Here is a 23,744-nt window from a genome sequence, read left to right as displayed (position 1 = left end):
GACTTTCCAATCATATTGCCTGGAGAGATGGAGTGCTGAGAAAGGAAGTAGGGTATGACAGAAAATTAAATTGAGCTCATATTTTCTCATTATTAGGATTATTATTTTTAAGGTTGAGATGCCAATAAACCCTGAGACTGAGTTGAGCCCCCCTTCTTTCGCCTAGCTCTGCTTTCGCTTATCTCATTTAAGTACTTACCCTACTGTATTGTTATTAACCTCTGAGATCCTTTGAGTCAGGAACTGTGTCTTGAACTTCATCATAAACACAGCAACTTACATAATGCCTGGCACATGACAGGTGCTTGGCTAATATTTATTAAATAAGAGCATAAATGAATAAAAGAATGAATGTTGGCAAAACAACTTATAAATGCTTTCAGCTAGACCTTCAAGAGCTTCATAGCCTCATCCTCTACTTCCCAATCCTTTGCCCAAATGTACAGAATCAAATATGGGGAAATAAAGCTTTCTCCTCCCTGAAAAAAATAAACTAGTTACGATGAGTCCTATTATGCCAACTGTGCTTATTGACCCCAGCCAAATACACAGTCGATTATTTAACACCAGGAAAAGGAGAAAAGATATAACTGAAACCCATACACTTCGCACTCCTGAGTGTGTGCCATTTTACCTTTCTGACATCCCCTCTCAATGTCCCTCAGCCTGAACATACATTGCAAATGTGCTATACTTCTGTAGGTCTGATTTGCAATGCCAAGCCCACTAAGAATGATTCTCCCCAGATACTGAGCCTGCAAATCTGCAACTGAATGGCAGTACCTTGGATCTGACAGCAGAGGTCCGATAGGAAGGCTATCCCCTCAGGATTACTGAGAACTTTAAATGAGATGTTGTATACAAGGCACCCAGTGCTTGGCACATGATAAATGCTTGATACATGTGCGCTAGCAAGCTAATTTCCTGCTCCTCTTAGTGAGAGGGCATCAAGTGGTCTTAACCCTTCAATTCACTCTACAGTGCATCTTCAAAGATCCAAAAGAGAGTCACATACCACATTTCTTTCTAAATGATTCTTTTTTGTTGTTATTCCAATCCAAAAAGAAGGTTACCAGACAAACCACAATTGTATAAAATGCCAATTCACCCACCTTAGTCCAGCCCCTCCCCAGTGCCTCTCCTTTTTTAAACAATGATTTATTTTCTTTCGAAGAGTTCATTGACCTTCCTACCAGAGACTTTGCAGTTTTCAACAATCTATTATAGTTTTACCTGTCTTAAAAGGAGCCAGAATTCCATTTTTTCTTAAGAATGTTTAAAATCATATTGAAACAAAACAGCTTATTTTAACAAAGCTATATGCAGTAATTGTTTTCTTACATACCATGTGCTTGTTCCTTCTAACCATACCCACTCCACCTGAATTCATAATGAAGCTGTCCCTGCCAACACCAATTTGCACTTATTTTCCCTCCTCTTGGCCTCTGCTGGTGCTTGCTATACAACTCCCACAACCTAGCCCTTGATTCCAATAGCATAGTTTCTTGGAGATGTCGGGAGTTTCCTCAGATTAGGCGCTTTTCTTCTACTTCTTTTGAATTTCCACTAACATATTGCCTTAGTATAGTTCTTGGCACCAAACAGGGGTTTATTATACCCCGATGAATGAACACATGATCTTTAGGTTCAATCCCTGCAATGGTGGGGCTCAGGTAAGGATGGCTCCATTCTCCTTGTAGTCTAACCCCACTGTAGCTGCTTTCCTCATACCTGGTGGCTTTGAGCCCAAGGAAATGCCCACAGTGCTGTTCTACCAGACCTAAAGAGAGCTGTGAAGATACGGCTCTCTTAGACGATGTTCTTTCTAATACGGAAGTTCAGCAAGAAAGCCAAGGGAACAGGTGCTCTATCCCTCTGGCATTTCTTGCTCTCCTGCCTGCAGAAGACAAACTTTTGGGGTCCACTTCAAGATGGCAGAGGAGTAAGACATGGTCACCTTCCTCCCCACAAATACATCAGAAATATATCTACATGTGGAACAACTACTACGAAACACCAACTGAATGCTGGCAGAAGACCTCAGGCTTCCCCAAAGGCAAGAAAGTCCCCACGTACATGGGTAGGGCAAAAGAAAAAACCAGACACAAAAGAATAGGGATGGGACCTGCACCTCTGGGAGGGAGCTGTGAAGGAGGAAAAGTTCCCACACACTAGGAAGCCCCTTCACTGGTGGAGACGGGGGCTAGCGGGGAGAAGCTTCGGAGCCACGGAGGAGAGCGCAGCAACAGGGGTGCGGAGGGCAAAGCGGAGAGATTCCCGCACAGAGGATCAGGGCCGACCGGCACTCACCAGCCCGAGAGGCTTGTCTGTTCACCCGCCGGGCCGGGCGGGGCTGGGAGCTGAGGCTCCAGCATCAGAGGTCAGATCCCAGGGAGAGGACTGGGGTTGGCTGCGTGAACACAGCCTGAAGGGGGCTAGTGCACCACAGCTAGCCAGGAGGGAGTCTAGGAAAAACTCTGGAACTGCCTAAGGGGCAAGAGACCATTGTTTTGGAGTGCATGAGGAGAGGGAACTCCCACAGAAGGCAGAGCACTGACTAAACGAGCTCCAGAGATGGGCGTGAGCCACAGCTATCAGCGCGGACCCCAGAGACGGGCATGAAATGCTAAGGCTGCTGCTGCAGCCACCAAGAAGCCTGTGTGCGAGCACAGGTCACTATCCACACCTCCCCTCCCGGGAGCCTGTGCTGCCCGTCACTGCCAGGGTCCCGGCATCCAGGGACAACTCCCCTGGGAGAACGCACGGCGTGCCTCACGCTGGTACAACATCATGCCATCCTCTGCCACCGCAGACTCGCCCCGCATCCGTACCCCTCCCTCCCTCCAGCCTGAGTGAGCCAGAGCCCCCGAATCAGCTGCTCCTCTAACCACCTCCTGTCTGAGCAAAGGACAGATGCCAGAGGATGACCTACATGCAGAGGCGGGGCCAAATCCAAAGCTGAGCCCCAGGAGCTGTGCGGACAAAAAAGAGAAAGGAAAATTCCTCCCAGCAGCCTCAGGAGCAGCGGATTAAATCTCCACAATCAACTTGATGCACCCTGCATCTGTGGAATACCTGAAGAGACAACACATCATCCCAAAATTGAGGCAGTGGACTGTGGGAGCAATTGTAGAAATGGGGTTTGCTTTCTGCATCTAATTTGTTTCTAGTTTGATGTTTACCTTCGTTTAGTATTTAGAGCTTATTATCATGGGTAGATTTGCTTATTGACTTGGTTGCTCTCTTCCTTTTATATATATATTTTTTTCCTTTTTCTCTTTTGGTGAGTGTGTATGTGTACGCTTCTTTATGTGATTTTGTCTATATAGCTTTGCTTTTACCATTTGTCCCAGGGTTCTGTCTGTCTGCTTTTTATATATATATATATATATATAGATATATATATATATAGATTTTAGCGCTTGTTATCATTGGTGGATTTGTTTTTTGGTGTGGTTGCTCTCTTCTTCTTTTATTACTTTTTGATTGTTTTATTTTTAATACTTTTTTAAATTTTAATAACTTCATTTATTTCTTTCTTTTCTTTCACTTTTCTCCATTTTCTTCTGAGCCATGTGGCTGACAGGGTTTTGGTGCTCTGGCCGGGTGTCAGGCCTGAGCCTCTGAGGTAAGAGCCAAGTTCAGAACACTGAACCACCATAGACCTCCCGGCTCCACGTAATATCAAACGGCAAAAGCGCTCCCGTAGATCTCCATCTCAACGCTAAGACCCAGCTCCACTCAAAGACCAGCAAGTACAGTGATGGACACCCTACGCCAAACCAACAAACACATGAAAGGATGCGCAACATCACTAATCATTAGAGAAATACAAATCAAAACCACAGTGAGGTATCACCTCACACCAGTCAGAATGGCCATCATCCAAAAATCTACAAACTATAAATGCTGGAGAGGGTGTGGAGAAAAGGGAACTCTCTTGCACTGTTGGTGGGAATATAAATTGTTACAGCCACTATGGAGAACAGTATGGATGTTCCTGAAAAAACTAAAAATAGAAGTACCATACGATCCAGCAATCCCACTAATGGGCATATACCCTAAGAAAACCATAATTTGAAAGGAGTCATGTACCACAATGTTCATTGCAGCTCTATTTACAATAGCCAGGACATGGAAGCAACCTAAGCGCCCATCGACAGACGAATGGACAAAGAAGATGTGGCACATATATACAATGGAATATTACGCAGCCATGTAAATAAATGAAATTGAGTTATTTGTAGTGAGGTGGGTGGACCTAGGGACTGTCATACAGAGTGAAGTATGTCAGAAAGAATAGAACAAATACCATACGCTAATACATATATATGGGATCTAAAAAGAATAAAAATGGTTCTGATGAACGTAGGGGCAGGACAGGAATAAAGACAGACGTAGAGAATGGACTTGAGGACACGGGGAGGGGGAAGGGTAAGCTGGGACGAAGTGAGAGAGTGGCATGGACATATATACACTACCAAATGTAAAATAGATAGCTAGTGGGAAGCAGCCACATAGCACAGGGAGCTCAGCTCACTGCTTTGTGTCCACCTAGAGGGGTGGGATAGGGAGAGTGGGAGGGATATGCAAGAGGGAGGAGATATGGGGATATATGTATATGTATATCTGATTCAGTTAGTTATAAAGCAGAAACTAACACACCATTATACAGCAGTTTTACTCCAATAAAGATGTAAAAAAAGACAGACATTCATCAGCTAAATACTCTAATATACCTAGCACCTGACAACACAAAAATAGGAAAATTTGTTGCCTTAATGGGAAAAAAAGAGGGCATTTTTATTTAACTTGTAAAAATAACTTAGTAGCCAGTGAAATACATCTGGACCATGAAGGGAAACAAGTGCATCTATACTAAATGGAGAAAGAAAAAAAAAAACATTTTAGAGATTAGAAAGCACCATTCAGAATTAGACAAATGCCGGATACCATTTCATATTCAAACTAACGGAAGGGAACTATTTAGTAAGGGCATTTGTTTCTCCCTGTGTGATGCTCTTACATACTATTAGAGCTTACTAAAGAATGGGGAACGCCGCAAATGAGTGCATATCTGACAGACACTGTTCTAGACGTTTCTGGGGAAATCTGATGATGTGTTGGAGCTATCCAAAGATAAAACTGCTGAAGTAAGGCAAAGAGGATCCAAGGAGTTTTGAAAACTGCTTAGTGAAGAAGGGGTAGAAGGAAAACAAATAATACACATTATCTTATTTAAAATTCACAATAATTCTATGAGATAGGTACTATTATTACTTTAGAGATGAAGAAACAGAAGATAAGAAAATCATGGATGACTAGAATTATAAGAAAATTTTATATTATTTAATCTTCCCTATTCATTGTATAAATGTATAAAGTAGGATCAGAGAGGGAAGGTGTTTTTGATAAAGTCGCATAGCTGCTAAGCCGCAGGGTCAAGACCAGAATGCTTCTGACTCTCAATCTGGTGGTTTACCCACTATTACAACCTCCCTTCCTCTCTAGCTCAAATCCAACCCTTCCACCTCACATATGTCCCTTTACTCTTCTAATTTGTGTGTAGAATGAGATTTAATATTTTTATCTTGTATTCATCTATTTTTTAAAATAGTACATACTGAGTGTCAGGACTGTTCTAGGCACTGGGCCCTAGAACAGAGAATAAAATAGACAAAACAGAATTCTAATTCTGTTGGCATTTAAAGCCTAGTGAACAACACAGACATTAAAGAAATTATCATCATATAGATAACTACCAACTCTGACGGCTGTTAAGGAGTACTACAGAGTATATAACAGGGGGAATAATTTGATTTGAACGGGGTAAGTTCAGGAGGGGCTTTTCAGAGAAAATGACTATTAGTCAGAGATCAGAAAAACAAGAACTTGGTCAATCAGAGTCCTGTATTACCACTTTGAGGCCTAATGTGTTTAACAGTTTTTACTCATTCAATAAAATTTAGTATTTAACCATTTAAATATATGGCAGCAGCCATTTCATTTTCAACCATCTAGTATAGAATCATGAGCAATCGGATGCTTCAGAAAAGTGTTCTGATGGTAATTATGGAACAAGAGTCCAAGTCATTCTCAAAGAGCATAGGTGATTACTCAAACATTGATTAGTTAGCTTCACCTAAAGATTTGCCAGCAAAAAGTTTACAGAGTGCCTTTAAAGTAAGGACGTGACTTGAACAAAGGCATTAAAATGCCCCTTCACAAATCCCAAGTGAAATGATCAAAGAAGTCTGCCTAATGGCATTATCAATTATCTCAGTTCCCTTACCATAGATTTCTGCCGATTGTATCACAGTGCTAATTTAAACTTATAAATGTTAGCCACTCAGGTTAAGTTAGGATAAGATCATTAAAATAGCACACAGCTGAAGAGAGAATGCAAGAGGAATTTACCCACATGTTTGAGTGACATATACTAAGATGAGATAAATCCTCCTCATTCAAAAATGAATGAAGTGAACTTGAAACCAACACAAGGTCAATGAAATTCTGCTGCAGCACAAAAAGGAAGGGGGAGAAAGTGAAGCAAGTGGTGGAAGAGGAGCATACTTTTGAAAAAGATTTGCTATAGGAAATAGAAGTTAATTTAAAATAGTATCTGCTTTGTACAGAATAAAATTCAAGGAAATTTAAACTCGACTCATTGCAGATTGATTAAAAGACAAAACAATTAGATTTTAAAAGGAAACTGGTTCAGCCAAAGAACGTAAGGAAGCAAATAATCCTGTAACAGATTTTTTAATGATACTATAAGATTTTGCTTTGGCATTTAATAAAGAATCTACTCTTGAACATCATTTTATGTTATTTCCATAGACCTACGCAAAGAAAAAAAAAAAGCTAAAACTAGATAGAGATACTTTCCTGACTAGCAAGAAAGGGAAAGGGAGAGAAGCTAGATTTCTTTTAATGTACCTTGTTTTTGTTTTTACTTTGGAACAATGTAAATGTTCTACATAACTATAAAACAAAATTAAATTTAAAAAGCAATTGTTAAAAAAACAAATGAAACAAACTTAATTATTTATCAAATTGTTGGCATAACTACAAAAATAATTATTTCAAGAGACTTTAAAACACAGTGCAGATAGTCCCCGACTTAACGGTGGTTCGACTTATGATTTTTCAACTTTTTGGTGGTGCAAAAGCAATATGCATTCAGTAGAAACTGTACTTCAAATTTTGAATGTGGATCTTTTCACAGGCTAGCAATATGCAGTATGATACTCTCTCGTGATGTTGGGCGAGCTGCAGCTCCCATCAGCCATGTGATCATGAGGGTAAACAATTGATACACTTACAGCAAAGTCTGTACCCACACACCCAGTCTGTTTTTCACTTTCAGCACAGTATTCAATAAATTACATGAGATATTTCCATAACTTATTATAAAATAGGCTTTGTGTTAAATGATTTTGCCCAACCGTAGCCTAACGGAAGTGTTCTGGGCGCGTTAAAATAGGCTAAATACATATTCAGCTTATGATGTTTTCAACTTACGATGGGCTTATCAGGATGTAACCCCCATCATAGGTCAAGCAAGATCTGCAGTTTGTACATCCCTAGTGGGATGTGCTCTAAGGATAAAATTTTTGTTTAATCTGCAGAGGATTCTCAAATTGCTCTCAGTAATCACTTTGTTAGTAAGAGTACCAGTTGGTTTCAGTAATCACCTTATTAGTAATATATTTATATTGTTTTGAAAGTATAAATACCAAAGAAGCAATTATATTAGTGTAATAAGGACCCAAGCTTTTCATATAGGAGAAAACGAAGCATATCATTAAAAGCAGTTAAGTAAAACTCATAAATTTGAACTGAAATATGATAGTAAAATCATGATATATTATTTTAGCTTGGTCCACTGAAAAGTTTTAAAAGATGATGGCTGTGTTCTGAGTATGGGAGATACAACAGCAGACAAGATGAGATGGCCCCTGCAATGCCCAGAGCAGAGCCCAGTGAGGAAGGCACACAAGTAGAAATGCACATACATTTCAGTAGTTCAGTAAGTGGCACTCAGTAATGTGGATAAGCACCATGATAAGCAGAGTTTCTCTATAATGTAGGGTAAATGGAAATGTAAAAAGAAGAATAAATTAAAGTTGCTCTATATAAAGGATGGCAAACATCGAGATAACTGCCACACCTAAAGAAGAGGTGGAACAAATGGAAAAGAAGCAAGAGGCAAAGATATAATCTTGAGATGGACAAAGACCAGTTAGTGAGAAGGAGTACTGTACACCAAGAAACACATGGGAAATGGAAATGAAAAAACAATTCATAAAGTCGAAGCACATAAAACAAAACACAAATTAAAACAAGACCAATTTGACAGTTGAAAAGCCCTATCACAGTGGTTGAAATTATAATATCCTATAATTGTGAGGGTTTAATGAAATAGGTAATTACACAACTATTGGTAGGAAAATAAATTGCCCAATATTTCTGAAAATAAATTTGTTATATGTACCCACCCACTCCCTACAAAAAATAAAAAATGCAAAAAAAATCACATACCTTTGACCCAGCAGTGCAATCACTAAGAATTTATAAAAATGAAATAATGAGATATTCTTGTTATATTATAATAATAGTAATAATACTCAACATTTATTGAGAGTTTTTAATATGACAGACACATTTCCTTGACAACCCAACTGGGTGTTAATATTTTCAATTCCATTTTACAATTGAAGAATATGGGGGTTAGAGAAGTTAAGTGACTTGCCAAAATCACAAAGCCACTGAGCATCAAATCCAGGATTCAGATACAGTGTACCTCTACAGCCTGAGCTCTTGCACTATCCCCCTGTTGTTGTAAATAATATAGTGGTTAATAAATTATGGTATATCCATATGAAAGACTGCCGTACAGCCATTAAAAGCATAGTGCATCATATTTAGTGACAGGAATATGCTCATAATTTACTAAGTGAAAAATGTTTTACATTTTAGAGCACGTGTCCACATATTTTAAAATGTATGCCATCCTAAGGGTACAAAAACAAAAAAGTGTCTACATCTGCGCCAACAGAGGATAATGGAAAAGGCAGAGACGGAAATAAGAAATAAGCTGGCTCTGTCCACCTTTCTCAAAACAGCAGGCTTGTGCTTCTAGTACAATGCAGGCAGTTGAGGTCATGTCCATTGTGAGCAAGCAGCTGATAGCACCGGTGGGGGCTTTCCTGGTATCCCCACACATCCACGTTTCCTGAAAGCTGTCTCCTGACCTTCTTTACCAATGGTTATGAAAGCAATGGTCTTTCTAATGGGTATGAAAGCTTTTAATTCCCCGAATCACTCTATGTACCTCTTCTGAATGGACACTGATTGATACAAGATTTAGTATCAGGAGATGGTGATACATGCCTACTAAGAGATGCCAAAGGCAACACAATCTCTTGAAAGGAATTGCACTGCTCTTCATTAGCAGTACCTCTGTGCTTCAGTAAAAGAGCTCTGTATGAATATCTGCAAAGGAAAAACAGATTACTAGCACTAATCAACCCTATGAACTTCAAAAAATTCACCCAGCATACATGTACCTAAATAGAGATGTTGAATTTGAGTGTCTTCAGGACCCTCCTTGGGGAAAATTGGTCTTCGTCTACTGAGGTCTGCAGTAAACAGAACTGACTTGCTTCTTATAAAAATTTTCACTGTTATTATTATTTATAGACAGCTTTATTAAAGTAGAATTAAATTGAAGATAAGATTAAGCAGAATTCAAACTAAGTCAAGTTGAAAGCCTAGAATAAAGGGCCAAAAGGGAACAGCAGTGAGAGAACATAATAATAATAATACCTTGGATTTATATAGCTCTCATCCTCCCACAAGCACAATGTGAATGTGAACTGCATATATAAGTGGATGAAGAATTAAGTGCAGTTTGGGTTTTTCAAGTCTGGATTTTAAAAGCTGTGGCAGAAGAGACTAGCAAATGGAGAATCAAGATCTTAAGACCAATTTGAAAAAGCTTCTCATGGAAACACAAAATCTGTGTCTGCTATTCCTGTTAAAGGGGCAGCATCCTCAAATAAAGCCAAGACTTATATGTCAAAGACTAGGGAATCAAAATAAATGAACAAATAAGAGAAGATATATCAGTGACTGTCCCTCAGATATGACAATTAAAATACTACTTTTTCCATGAAATATTTCTCAACTTCCCAGCTACAAGTGATCTCAACTCCCAGAAGGGTTTTGCACTGGTTTCATGTGGTGTACACTTGGCGCATTCTTCCCTGTGTTGGAATTATTTATGTATATTCCTGTCTCATTCACTAGACCGTTAGTTCCCAACTTAGTGTTCTTTACAATCACAGTAGGCATTAAAATCTAGATTTGGTCACCTGATTCTCAGAGAGTTTTATTCAATGAGTCTTGGGTGGGCCCTAGAACCGGTATTTTAGTATGCACTTCTGGTAATCCAGTGTGGGTAGTTCATGCCCAGACTGTGACTTCTTTGAGGCCAGGGACCTCGTTCCATATTATATACATCTGGATTTAATTGAAGCATTTTGTATAATGCTATGCACATAACAGATATCTCAGTAGGTATTCATAAAATGGATAAGTACATGAAATAACTAAATGTATCAGGTTATCTATTTAAAGGATAAAAGAAGAAGTATAGTGTTCAAGTGCTGTGAAGTTCGGGGGAAGGTAATCTTATGGGCTAAAATGACATAAGCGCTCCTGGAGGTAGGTGTTCCTTAAGTTGGTCTCTGAAAACAGGGTATTTGGAAGAGGCGGGGGGAGGTGGTGGAGGGAGGCAAGGAAGGCAGTAGAAAGAGTAAGCAGTGGCACAAATGTAGGACTATATGGGCTATGTTTAAAGAATAGTTATTAGAAATTCCTGTCTATATTTCTTCCTTTTTCAAAGTCAGAAGTTATAGATTCCCTTTAATTTAATGCATGATCAACAGATTTTGACTCTGCTCTGCTCCCGTAAGAACCAAATGACTTCCCTTTTAAGAACGTGACTCCCAAGTGTCTTCAATTTAAAAATCCCAACTCCATACACAGACCTTCATATTTATCCTCCTGAATACACACACACACACACACACACACACACACACACACACACACACCCCTCCTTTCCAATTTTACACAACTGCCTGCGGTTCTTAAAGATATAGTGTCTCTATGCCTTTCTCCCTCTTGTACCACATTTTCTAGCCAGAGTAACCCTTCACCTCAAAACAAGCATCAGATATCACATCTTCTAAGACATTCTTTGACTACATATGAAGGTCCCTCCCAGCACTGGATTAAAGTATCTCCTCAATGCTACCATAGCTTCCTGGGCAATCCCAGTCGTATCACATATTTACTCTCTTTTTTTTTTTCTACAAATGTATTATCCTCCACAAACATAGTCAGAAAAGAGAAGACAGAATATCTATAGCCTGGGAAATCCTCTCTGTGGCAGGCAGCCTCTGAGATGGCCCCCAGTAATCCCCACCTCCTGGTATTCATACTCTTAGGTGATTCCCTGCCCTTGAGCGTGGGTGAAATGTTTGGCTCTCTGTAATCAGTAGAATATCGCCGAGGTCACGGGATTCTACTTTCAAAAGTAGGCTACAAAAAGACTATGGCTTCCATCTTGAACACTGTAGTAAGCTCTCCCTCATGTCTCGCCCGGTCTCTTTTGCGCTCTCTCTCTTCTCTCTCTCTCCCTCCCTCTCCCTCTCCCTATCTCAGCAGCAGCAGCAGCAGCAGCAGCAGTTGCCATGTTTGGAGCACACTCAGATCCATGTAATGAGGAGCCAAAGCCTGTCAGCCACCACATGAATGAGATGGAAGCTGATCTTCTCAGTCCAGTCCACAGCTATGTGCGTGCGATTAGAAGCAAACTCTCCAGTTCAAGCTAAGACTTGCTATGACTACTACTGCTTTGACCAATGACTTGGCTGTAACCTCATAAGAGGCCTGGATTGAGAAGCACCCAGCCAAGCTGTGCCCAGGATTCCTGCCCCACAGAATCTGAGAGTTAAGAAATCTTTGTTGTTTTAAGCAGCTAAGTTTGGGGAAATTTGTTATAGAGCAATAGATAACTTTTATATTTCTCCTTTGTTTCACTAACACTATTCTGGGTCACTCTGGGAGACAGGATATGAAGTTTGGTTTCCTTCTTTCTTAATTTTTTAAGACTTTATTGACATATAATTCACATGCAATTCAATTCACTTTTCTAAAGATGTACCATTCAGTGGTTTTCAGTATATTCAGAGTGGTGCAACCATCACCACAGTACATTTTAGAACATGTTTCTTCATTTGCAGTATGCTCTTAGGACAATTTCCAGAATCCTTAAATTTTGTGTGTGTGTGTGCGGTACGCGGGCCTCTCACTGTCGTGGCCTCTCCCGTTGCGGAGCACAGGCTCCGGACGCGCAGGCTCAGCGGCCATGGCTCACGGGCCCAGCCGCTCCGCGGCATGTGGGATCCTCCCGGACCGGGGCACGAACCCGTGTCCCCTGCATCGGCAGGCGGACTCTCAACCACTGCGCCACCAGGGAAGCCCCAGAATCCTTAAATTTTTTAAAAATAATTTTCACCAGTTTCTCTGAGGAGCAGGTCCAAAGAGCAACTCACTCTTGTGCCAGAAGTGGAACCCCTCTCCCCTTTCTACAGATAATGAGGACCTAACTCAACCTGGAGCAATCTCAGGATAAAAGATGCCAGATAAACTATGTATTACTTTTTGAGATTTCTCTCCTGAAATATATCCCTTTTTGCATAAGTCCAAAAACAGCTACAAAGAAGAATTAAGGCCTTCCACAAAAAAGATGCGAGAAATATCCTGGTAGAGGATCCTCTCCTGGGGAGAGGAGATTTGCCTCTTTTTAGGCTAGAAAGGCTGTGCTTAAAGTACTTGTCCAATCACTTGGGGAAAAATAAAGAATTGTTATTTCTTTCCCAGTAACAAAAACAATTCCCAGACTTCTCAGGCACCACTGGATTTATGCTCAAAATTTCCAGACACCATGGCCTTTAATAGTTTAACATTAAATGAGCTTAGCAACTTGGAAATGCAGACTGTAATTCCAGGAATATTTACTGACCACCCACTATGTGTAGAGAACTATCCTTAAACATTCTGTGATTACTAAAAAAAAAAAAAAAATGTCAATGACATGCAGAGCTTGTGAGTTAGTGAGAGAGAAAATGGATATTCCTGAAACAGCCAGAAAGATCATTTAGAAACAGTATTAATAAGTTTAAGCAATATACCACTCTATAAATGGCATAATAGGTGTGAAAAGTACGTTCTGAGCATGGCAGTTTAGTAAGGGAAGTTACATAAGAGAAGGCATGTTCTGGTATGGGTCTTGAAAGAGGTGACATGGATTAAGGTTTATATGGTCAAAAAAATGCAATTAACACTATATATAGGCAGTTAAATAATCTAATCCTAATTTATCTGTCTGCGTTCATATTTATTTGCAGAACAGCAAATACAATGCTTTATTACAGAATAGTTAGATATATTTTAGAATTTTGAAAAGAGAATAAGAGAAATGATGGTTTCATTAAGTATGTTAATTTTGTTTAATGACACTTGCCAGACATTTAATTATTGGATGTTACACAGAATGTACAGACATTTCTTCATTGTAAAAGCTTAAAATCCTGTCATTTTGTCAACAGCCACGTTTACAATATGTCGCTTTTTTTAAGTCAGAAGCTATAGATCCACCTCAATTTAATGCACGATCAACAGGTTTTCAACGCTAACAAATAAACTGGAACACATACCGTAAATGCCTAACACCATCCCAACAATATTATAAGATTTCAACAGGCCCAACTGACTGCACAGTGAATTTGGGAAAATGATAAAGGATAAAGACTTTATCTCTGTAATAGTGAAAGAGGGAGAAATAGGTTATTTGAGTCCCTGTCTTCAATAAGCCTAAACAATTGTCTGAAATGTGAGAAATTCAATTAGTTGGTCTGAAATAGCAGCCAGAATTCATGCTAGACTTCTTTCTCTCCAATCCTCACACACCCCACTCCCCCAGCCCAAGTTAACTTCCATTATATTATAGTGCTAAAGAGCAGGCGATGTGGGTGTATACAGATCTAAGTTAATATCCCAGATCTGCCACACAGCGACTGGATGGCCTTAGGCAAGTTATTTAACCTCTCTCCACTGTAGTCTCCCCATCTGTTAAGTGGGAACATTAAAATCTATTTAATGGGTTTGTTAAATGGACTCAGTTAATATAAAGTATATAATGTTTAGGTACAGTGGTCAAACACACAATTAATGCTCAACAAATAGCATGACATACTTGATAAGTAGTGGGTTGGCCAAAAGGTTCGTTCGGGTTTTTCCATAAGATGGCTGTGGTAGTGTTTAGTTGTCCTTAACTTCATTCGAAACAATTTTGTTAGATTGTATTGTGACAGCTGTCATATCAGCGTGCATTAAAAAAACTTAGCAAAATTGGAGAATTTTTTGTGTAGCCATTTTAATACTGAAGACAGAAGAAAAGAAGCAACATTTTTGGCATATTATGCTTTATTATGTCAAGAAAGGTAAAAACACAACTGAAACACACAAAAAGATTTGTGCAGTGTATGGAGAAGGCGCTGTGACTGATCAAACGTGTCAAAAGTGGTTTGTGAAGTATCGTGCTGGAGATTTCTCGCTGGATGATGCTCCACGATCAGGTAGATCAGTTGAAGTTGTCAGCGATCAAATCGAGACATTGAGAACAATCAATGTGATACCACGCGGGAGATAGCCGACATACTCAAAGTGCCCAAATCAAGCACTGAAAATCATTTGCACCAGCTTGGTTATGTTCATCGCTTTAATGTTTGGATTGCACATAAATTAAGTGAAAAATACCTTCTTGACCATATTTCTGCATGCGATTCTCTACTTAAACATAACAGAAACATTCCGTTTCTAAAACAGTTGTGACAGGGTACCATACAGTAATGTGGAACGGAAGAGATCGTGGGGCAAGCGAAATGAACCACCACCAGCCACACCAAAGGCCGGTCTTCAACCAAAGAAGGTGATGTTGTGTATATGGTGGGATTGGAAGGGAGTCCTCTATTACGAGCCCCTTCTGGAAAACAAGCGATTAACTCCAACAAGTACTGCTCCCAATTAGAGCAACTGAAAGCAGCACTCACAAAAAGCGTCCGGAATTCGTCAACAGAAAAGGCATAATCTTCCATCAGGACAACGCAAGACCGCGTGTTTCTTTGATGACCAGGCAAAACCTGTTACAGCTTGTCTGGGAAGTTCTGCTTTATCTGCCGTATTCACCAGATGTTACACCTTCAGATTTCCATTTATTTAGGTCTTTACAAAATTCTCTTAATGGAAAAAATTTCAGTTCCCTGGAAGACTGTAAAAGGCACCTGGAACAGTTCTTTGCTCAAAAAGATAAAAAGTTTTGGGAAGATGGAATTATGAAGTTGCCCGAAAAACGGCAGCAGGTAGTGGAGCAAAAGGGTGAATACGTTGTTCAATAAAGTTATTGGTGAAAATGAAAAATGTGTCTTTTATTTTTACTTAAAAACCAAAGGAACTTTTTGGCCAACCCAATATTTGGTGACTAGATTGAATAAATCTAAGTGTCCATAGAGATATCTTAACTCAAAATAATTCAGGTGTTAAGTATTTACCTTACAGTGGAGTTATTCATAAGTGGGTCTTAAGGACTTAACGTGTCCCCCCCAAATTTCCATACTGGAAACCCTACCCCACAATGTGATGGTATTAGGAGGTAGGACCTTTGGGAGGTAATTAGGATTAGATGAACTCATGAAGGTGTGAAGCCCTCACGGATGGGATTAATGTCCTTCTAAGAGTCACAGTAAAGCTTGTTTCCTCCCTCTGCTCTCTGCTCTCTGATACAGTAAGTCAGAAGTCTGCAACCTAGAAGAGGGTCCTCACCAAACTTGACCATGCCGGCACTCTGATCTCTGACTTCCAGCCTCCAGAACTGTGAGAAATAAATTGCTGTTGTTTATAAGCCACCCAGTCTATGGTACTTTGTTATAGCAGCCCTAAGACAGTGGGTTAGAACTGTGATAGCTATTCAGTCAGGTAAGAATTATAACAGACTGAGATGACAGGGCAACTTGTAGGGCTTCACAACCAGTTAATCACAGATTGCCACAATGCGGTCATTCCAAGAGCTACTGCATCTCACTCTCCTTATGGCCCACTAGCACTTGTAATGTAAACTAAAAACTCCCTCCATGTAGCCCCCATCATAGCTAGCAGAACCTCTCCCTGCTACAGGCTGAACTTGTCCGTAGGGTAATGGGTTGGAGTTTCGAAAACCAAAGGGTTTTTTTTAAAGATTTTTAATTTCGAGATAAAATTCACATAACACAAAATTCATCGTTTTAAAGTGTACAATTCAGTGTTTTTAGTATATTCAAAATCCTGTGCAATCATAACCAATATCCAATTCTAGACCATTTTCATCACCCTATAAAGAAACCTTGTGCCCATTAAGCTCTCACTTTTAATTCCCCACTCCCTCAAACTCTGGTAACCACTAACCTGTTTTCTGTCTCTATGGATTTATCCATTCTGAATATTACGTATAAATGGAATCATACTGCCTTAGTCCATTTGAGCTGCTATAACGAAGTACCACAGACTGGCTGGCTTATAAACAACAAACATTTACTTCTCACAGTTCCTGGGACTGGAAAGTCCAAGATCAAGGTGCAAGCATGATCGCATTCTGATGAGATCCCTCTTCCTGGCTCATAGCCAGCACCTCTGGCTGTGTCCTCACATGGTGGAAGGGACCAGGGATCCCTCTGGAGCCTCTTATAAAGCATTAGCTCTATTCAGAAGAGCTCCACCCTCATGATTTAAGCATCTCCCAAAGGCCCCAACTCCTAATGGCATCATCTTTGGAGGTTAGGATTACAGCATATGAATTTTAGGGGGACACAAACATTCAGACCATAGCACATATAATATGTGACCTTTTGTGTCTGGCTTCTTTTACTCAGCATGTTTTCAAAGGTTCATTAATGTTGTAGCATGTATTAGGACTTCATTCTTTTATGGCTGAATAATTGTCCATCAAATGCATTAGATGTATAAACATTTGGATCATTTATACTTTGAGTTATTATGAATAATTCTGCTATGAACATTCATGTACACGTTTCTGTTTGAACGTATGTTTTCAATTACCTAGGTGTATGCCTAGGAGCAGAATTACTGGGCCACATGACAATTTTATGTTTAACATCTTGAGGAACTGCTATACTGTTTTCCACAGTACCCTGACTGTTTTACTTTTCCACAATGCCCTCACTATTTTACATTTCCACCAGCCATGTGTGAGGGTTCCAATCTCTCCACACTCTCACCAAAAATTATTTTCCTCTTTTTTTTTTAATTCTAGCCATCTTAGTTAGTGTGAATTCATATCTCATTGTGGTTTTAATTTACATTACCCTGATGACTAATGATGTTGAGCACCTTTCTATGGGCTTGTCGGCAATTTGTACACCTTCATTTATTCAGCTGTTTTCCCCATTTTTAAACTGGATCATCTGTCTTTTTGTTGAGTTCTTTATATATTCTAGATACTAGACCCTTATCAGATATATGATTTTCATTCTCTCAGTTGTCTTTTCACTATCTTGATACTGTCCTTTGATGTACAAATGTGTTTTTTTTCCAGTTTTGGTGAAGTCATATTTATGTTTCTCTTTAGTTGCTTGTGCTTTTGGTGCCATATTTAAGAAAATGTTGACTAATAAAAAGGTCGTGGAGATTTATACCTATATTTCTTTCCAAGGGCTTTTTAAATTTAGCTCTTACACTTAGATCTTTGATCCAGTTTGAGTTAATTTTTACATGGTATGATATAGGATTCTAAATTCATTCTTCTGTATATGGATATCCAGTTGTCCAAGGATCATCTATTGGAAAGAATATTCTTTCTCTTGAATGATTTGGAGCTCTTGTCAAAGATCAACTGACCATCAATGTATGGGTTTATTTCTGAATTCTCAATACTATTCCATTAATCTCTATATTTATCCTTATGCCAGGGCCACAGAGTTTTGATTACTGGATTAATTACTGAAATTGAGAAATGTGAATCCTCTCACTTTGTTCTTTTTTTCTGATTGTTTGTACAATTTTGTGTCCCTTGTAATTTCATATGAATTTTAGGATAAGCTTGTCAATTTTTTCCCCAAAAAAGGCAGTAGGAAATTTAACAGGGATTACAACTGAATCCATAGATAAATTTGGAGAGTGTTGCCATCTTCATATCCATGAACATGGATGTCTTTCCATTTAATTTTTTTCAACAATGCTTTGTAGTTTTCAGTATTTAAATCTTGCACATCCTTCATTAAAGTTATTCCTAGGTATTTTGTTATTTTAGATGCAACCAAGCTGAACTTATTAACTCTAAGAGATTTTTGTAGTTTCATTAGGATTTTCTATAGAAAAGATCATATCAACTGCAAACAGATACAGTTTTACTTCTTCTTTTCTGATTCAGGTGCCTTTTATCTCTCTTTCTTGCCTAACTACCCTGGCTAGAACTTCCAGTACAATGTTGAACAGAAGTGGTGTGAGCAGAAATTAAGGGGAAGGCTTTCAGTCTTTCACCACCAAGTATAATGTTAATCGTGGGTATTTCATAGATTCCTTTTATCATTTTGAGGAAGCTCCCTTCTATGCCTAGTTTATTGAGTGTCTTCATTATCAAAGGGTATTGGATTTTGTCAAATGATTTTTCTGCATCTAATGAGATAATCATGTTGTGTTTTTCCTTCATTCTTTCAACATGGTGCATTACATTGATTGAACTTTACAGGCTGAACAAGCTTTGCACTCTTAGTATAGAGACTTAGGTTAAAGTCCATTTGGTCATTTGGTATATATCCATTTGGTATATATAAACTCATTTGGTATATATAAAGTCATTTGGTATATATAAAGTCATTTGGTATACCATCCATTTGGTACATATATAAAGTCCATTTGGTATATAATCATTTTAATTTGTTGCTAGATTTGATTTTCTAGTATTTTGTTGAGAATTTGTACATTCATATTCAGAAGAGATATTGGTCTATAGTTTTTTCTCGTAATATCTTTGTCTGGATTTGGTATAAGAATAATACTGGCCTCATAGAATTAGCTAGAAAGTGTTCCTTCCTCTTCTATATTTTTGGAGAGTCTGTGAATGATAGATGTTAACTGTTTAAACATTTGGTGGTATTCAGCAATAAAGCCATCCAGTCCTAGGTTTTGTTGTTGTTGTTATGGTTGGGAGGTTTTTGATTACCAACTCAATCTCTTTACTTGTTACGGTGCTATTCAGATTTCTACTTCTTGTTTCAGTTTTGGTAGTTTGTGTGTCATAAGAAGTTTTTCCATTTCATCAAGGTTATCTAATTTGTTGGCATACAATTGGTCCTAGTATTGTCTTATAATCATTTTTATTTCTGCAAGATCAGTTATAATGACCCCACTTTCTTTCCTGATATTAGTAATGTGAGTACCTCTCTATTATTTATTGGTAAATCTGGCTAAAGCTTTTTCAATTTTGTTTTTCTTTTTGAAGAACCGACTTTGAGGCTTGTTGATTCTTTCTACTGTTTTTTATTATCCAGTTCATTTACATCTGATCTAATCTTTATTATTTTCTTTTCTCTATAGAGACAGAAAGTAGATCAGATTAGCGGTTGCTTGGTAGTGCGTGGGAATGGGGAATGACTTCAGATGGGTTTGAGGGATCTTTTTAGAGTGACGAAAATGTTCTAAAGTTGGATTGTAGTAATATATGCACAATTCTGCACACTTACTAACAATTATTGAATTGTAGGCTTAAATGTGTACATCATACATTTTATAATATGCAAATTGTACCTCCATAAAGCTGTTTTTTAAAAATCTCCAGCTCTGTCACTTAGTAATTAGGTGATCTTGGGCAAAATATTTAATTTTTATGAGCTTCAGTTTCCTCATTTGTTAGACGAGAATAAGAGTTTCCACTTTACAAGTTTATCTTGAGAGTTAGACATAATGTACATCATGTATACAGAATTAGAAATGATGTATATAAAGTATCTAACACAACTCTTGATGCATCATAGATTTTCAATAAATATCAGTTACTTTTCCACTTCTGTTACATGGCGGTGGTGGTGGTGGCGGTGGTGGCGGTGGCGGTGGCGGCGGTGATGATGATGCTACTGATGATGAGGAGGAGAATCTCACTCTGCTGAAGCAGATCTTTGAGGCACATACAATCCACGTTCAGCCCAGATTCAGTTGGGGGAACACGAGAGCAGAACCAAACTGGTACTTAAAAAAATGGTTGATAAAGTGTATCCTGAAAAGCACTTAGATTTTTTAAATGATTTGTAATATAAAACAATTTTGAGGTAAAACTTAGCCTTAAAGAGAATACCATGTTTTATTTTAGTCACCAAGTTCATAGTTTGGTTCGGGTCTCTAGCTTGGGGGAAGGAAAAATGTTATGGCTTGGGCCTGATTCCATAGGTCCTAAATTGTGAAAGACAATGAAGCCCTCAAAATTTTCACCTTGAGAGTACTTTCAAGACTTAGGTTCCCCCAAAATGGCTATTTTAGGGCTAGGGCCCAGACTACATTTTGCACTAAAATAGTCTCTACTCACTGCTCAAAGTCTACAAAGGGTAGGAAATGGTGGACTGTTGCAGAGCTCTACTCTGAGCAGTCCGGAAACTAGGCGATCACACTCAGCTTTGGGAGTGACTTTTCTTTGGAAAGATCTGATACCGAAGAACGCCACGTACCATCCCAGGTTCCTGGAAAAGTAGCCAAACCTGACGAGTCTACACTGATGTAGTTCTCAATGGTTTCCCATATGGGAGTTGTTCCACTCCTCACAGAGCTACAGAGATATACAGTAAAGGTCAAAGAGAGACAGGAGGCAGGTCAGCGTACTAGAATGGCCTTTCTCAACAACTGCTTGGAATATATGACCACCATTTGAATTCCCTCTACCCTGGGGCTAAGCAATAGGGAAAGAAAATAAGATATAAATTCTTATAAAATCCAAAAGTTGAGGGAGGAGAGGAAAAGAAAGACCTGACACTGTGTGGCAATATAGGAAGTATATTTTAAGGGTGTCTCCCATTTCCACATTAAATCTCCTCTCAAGGACTTGCTTCTTTCCTTAGCTTGGCCTTCAGTCATAGATGTACTACTAAGGAGCTGTGGCATCCAGCACATAACTCGAACCTCTCTGGGTTTCAGCTGCTTCATATGTAAGATGGGAAAAATAATAAAATTTATCTTACAGAGTCCTTATAAGGATTCAAGGAAGTAATAAAGCAACTGGAAAACACCTAGTTCAGTGCCTGGCACATAAAATATGCTTAGTTAAATTCCTACCGAATTCAAAGTCCAGCTGATTAACTTCTGTCGCTTCAGATGATAATGAGTACTATGTTCATGTGTTCTCCCCACCATATAGCATGCATGCATTTTAAGTCTTTTACTGTCTCAAGTTAGAAGATTTACTAATTACTAATGGATAGTTCAGGAAAGACAGAGAGCAATAAAAAGATTTTTGGTGGAGTGTTGAGGAAAGCAAAGGGCCCTTCCACTCTCCTTTGGCCATCAGGAGAAACAGTAAAATAATCATCCCCAGGGGACCTGTCAGGGTCAAAGTTCTAAGTCCTTGCAAGGATGTGAATGTATGACATCAGTACAACAGAGTAAAGAATTATGATCAACAATTCCATCTAACACGGAACAAAGTAAGAAAGGGCAGTAAAAACTGAAGCCTAGGTCAATGGTATACGTGGGGCATGGGGGTAGAGAGAGGGACAAGAATTGTAGGGAGAGGAATTCACATAAGACATGTAACACAAGGCTACATTATGGGTGTTTCTGATTTCCAGGACAAGGTATTTGGAATAGCTGAGCTCTTCAACTGTTTACTTAAAAGAAGAACCTGAATCAATGTGAGGTAGCTCTATTTGCTTATATACGCCCTAACAAATCTTGAAAGACTAAGTGAGTTGGCAAGAAAAGAATGAGTATTCGATGATTTTAGTGTAATTCCTGGGGCCTTCCTAGAACCATCAGTGAGGTGAGTCTTGGCAAAGGAGCAAATTAAATAACTGTGTCATTAAGCAACATGCATATTCATGCAGACGCTGTTGTTTACACATTCTTTTCTGTCATGGCTAAATAAAACACAGCACCATTTACGTGCAAATCACCACATAATTATTCTACCACACTTCTAAATGACTGGAGGGGGTGTTATTGGATACAGGCTTTCCAAGTCCCTGGGAATTATGGTGAGCCATCCAATAAAGGTCAGTTGGTGTGCTCCATCAGATCAAGAAACAAAGGATAGCAAGTCTGTGAACCCAGGGAGGCAGGGCATCTATAAATCACAAGGGCCTGGGCAAAGAGGAATCAGAGGCGAGGTAAGTCACAGAAATAGTCTCCACTGAGAAGAATGAGGCCAAAGGGAAGAGGACTGGTGTTACTGAGTGTCTACAATTTATCAGGTGCTATGCTAGGAGTTTTATACAAATTACTTCAAGTAATACTCTTAATAACCTTTCGAAATATACAGTCTTGTAGTCCCATGTTACAGATAAAGAAACTGAGATTCACCTGCCTTGGTGACACCAGCTAATATGCCATAAAACTGAGCTTAGTTCTCTCTGAATCCAAAGTCCTTCTACCACAACATGTTATCTCCATACAAAAGGGACCAATATATTTGGGGAAATGGCCAGGCAAACAGTACGCAGTGAGTTCACAGGAAATAAGCAAAGGTTGAAGTAGGGTGAGGTGAAGGTACAAGGGAACAAATAGGAGAACCTAGAAAAAAAGTAGCACAAAGAACAAAAGAACAACCATAATTTGTCTTTATATGTCGCTCCCTCAAGGTAAGAACCAATCCTGAATGAGACTGGCCTGAAACCCTGAAGAGGACAAATAGGACAAATAAGCCTGAATGCTCAGCACCACTGGCTGGCCACCTGGACCCTGCATTCAGAGCATTCTCTGTCAGAGGCTCTTCCCTGATAGACCTTCATGTAGATATTAGCACAACTGGCTTCTTCGGCCTTTCAAACTAGTGAGTAGCTTGTGTACATTTTAAACTACAGAGAAATGCCACTGTGTGAACTCTATGTTTGTTCCTCTGCTGGCCCACTGAACGTTCATGTTTGCAGAAAAAGCTGTTTACAGCTACTTACTCTGGTCTTCTAAGCAAAGAGCACTAGGAGATTAGTATTTGTATTAGGAAGGCACCATATTGAGACCCTAAGGAGAAGAGCATCAGCTAGAGCTTCTCTTTTTCTGAAATCTGGGATGCTTTTTGAGAGCACTTGGCTTGGGGGTGTGGGGAGGAAAGGCAGCCCAGGATAATACCAAAAGATAAAATTTACTGTAAATTTTTGTGTGAACCTGTTTGGTGTCGGTTGGGAATTCTTGAATTACAGGAATTGGTGAGATAAAGTCTTTTCTGTTTACTAGCATGGCTGACCACACATGTAAGTGATCTGATTTTAGGCATTTTCTCACAGAAACATAAAATTGGAAACAAAATTGCATCCTTAAGATTCAATCCATCCTACTGAAAAGCATTTTGATCCCTGTTAAAATGTAAGCATCTTTGGGCAGGGTAACTCTTTTATACGTTAACTCTTTTATCAGCTGCACCC

The sequence above is a fragment of the Delphinapterus leucas genome, chromosome X (assembly GCF_059928025.1).
Source record: "Delphinapterus leucas isolate spDelLeu-1000000601 "Yukka" chromosome X, BTC_Dleu_Yukka2, whole genome shotgun sequence".
Classification (NCBI taxonomy): domain Eukaryota; kingdom Metazoa; phylum Chordata; class Mammalia; order Artiodactyla; family Monodontidae; genus Delphinapterus; species Delphinapterus leucas.
This window is presented reverse-complemented; position numbering follows the sequence as displayed.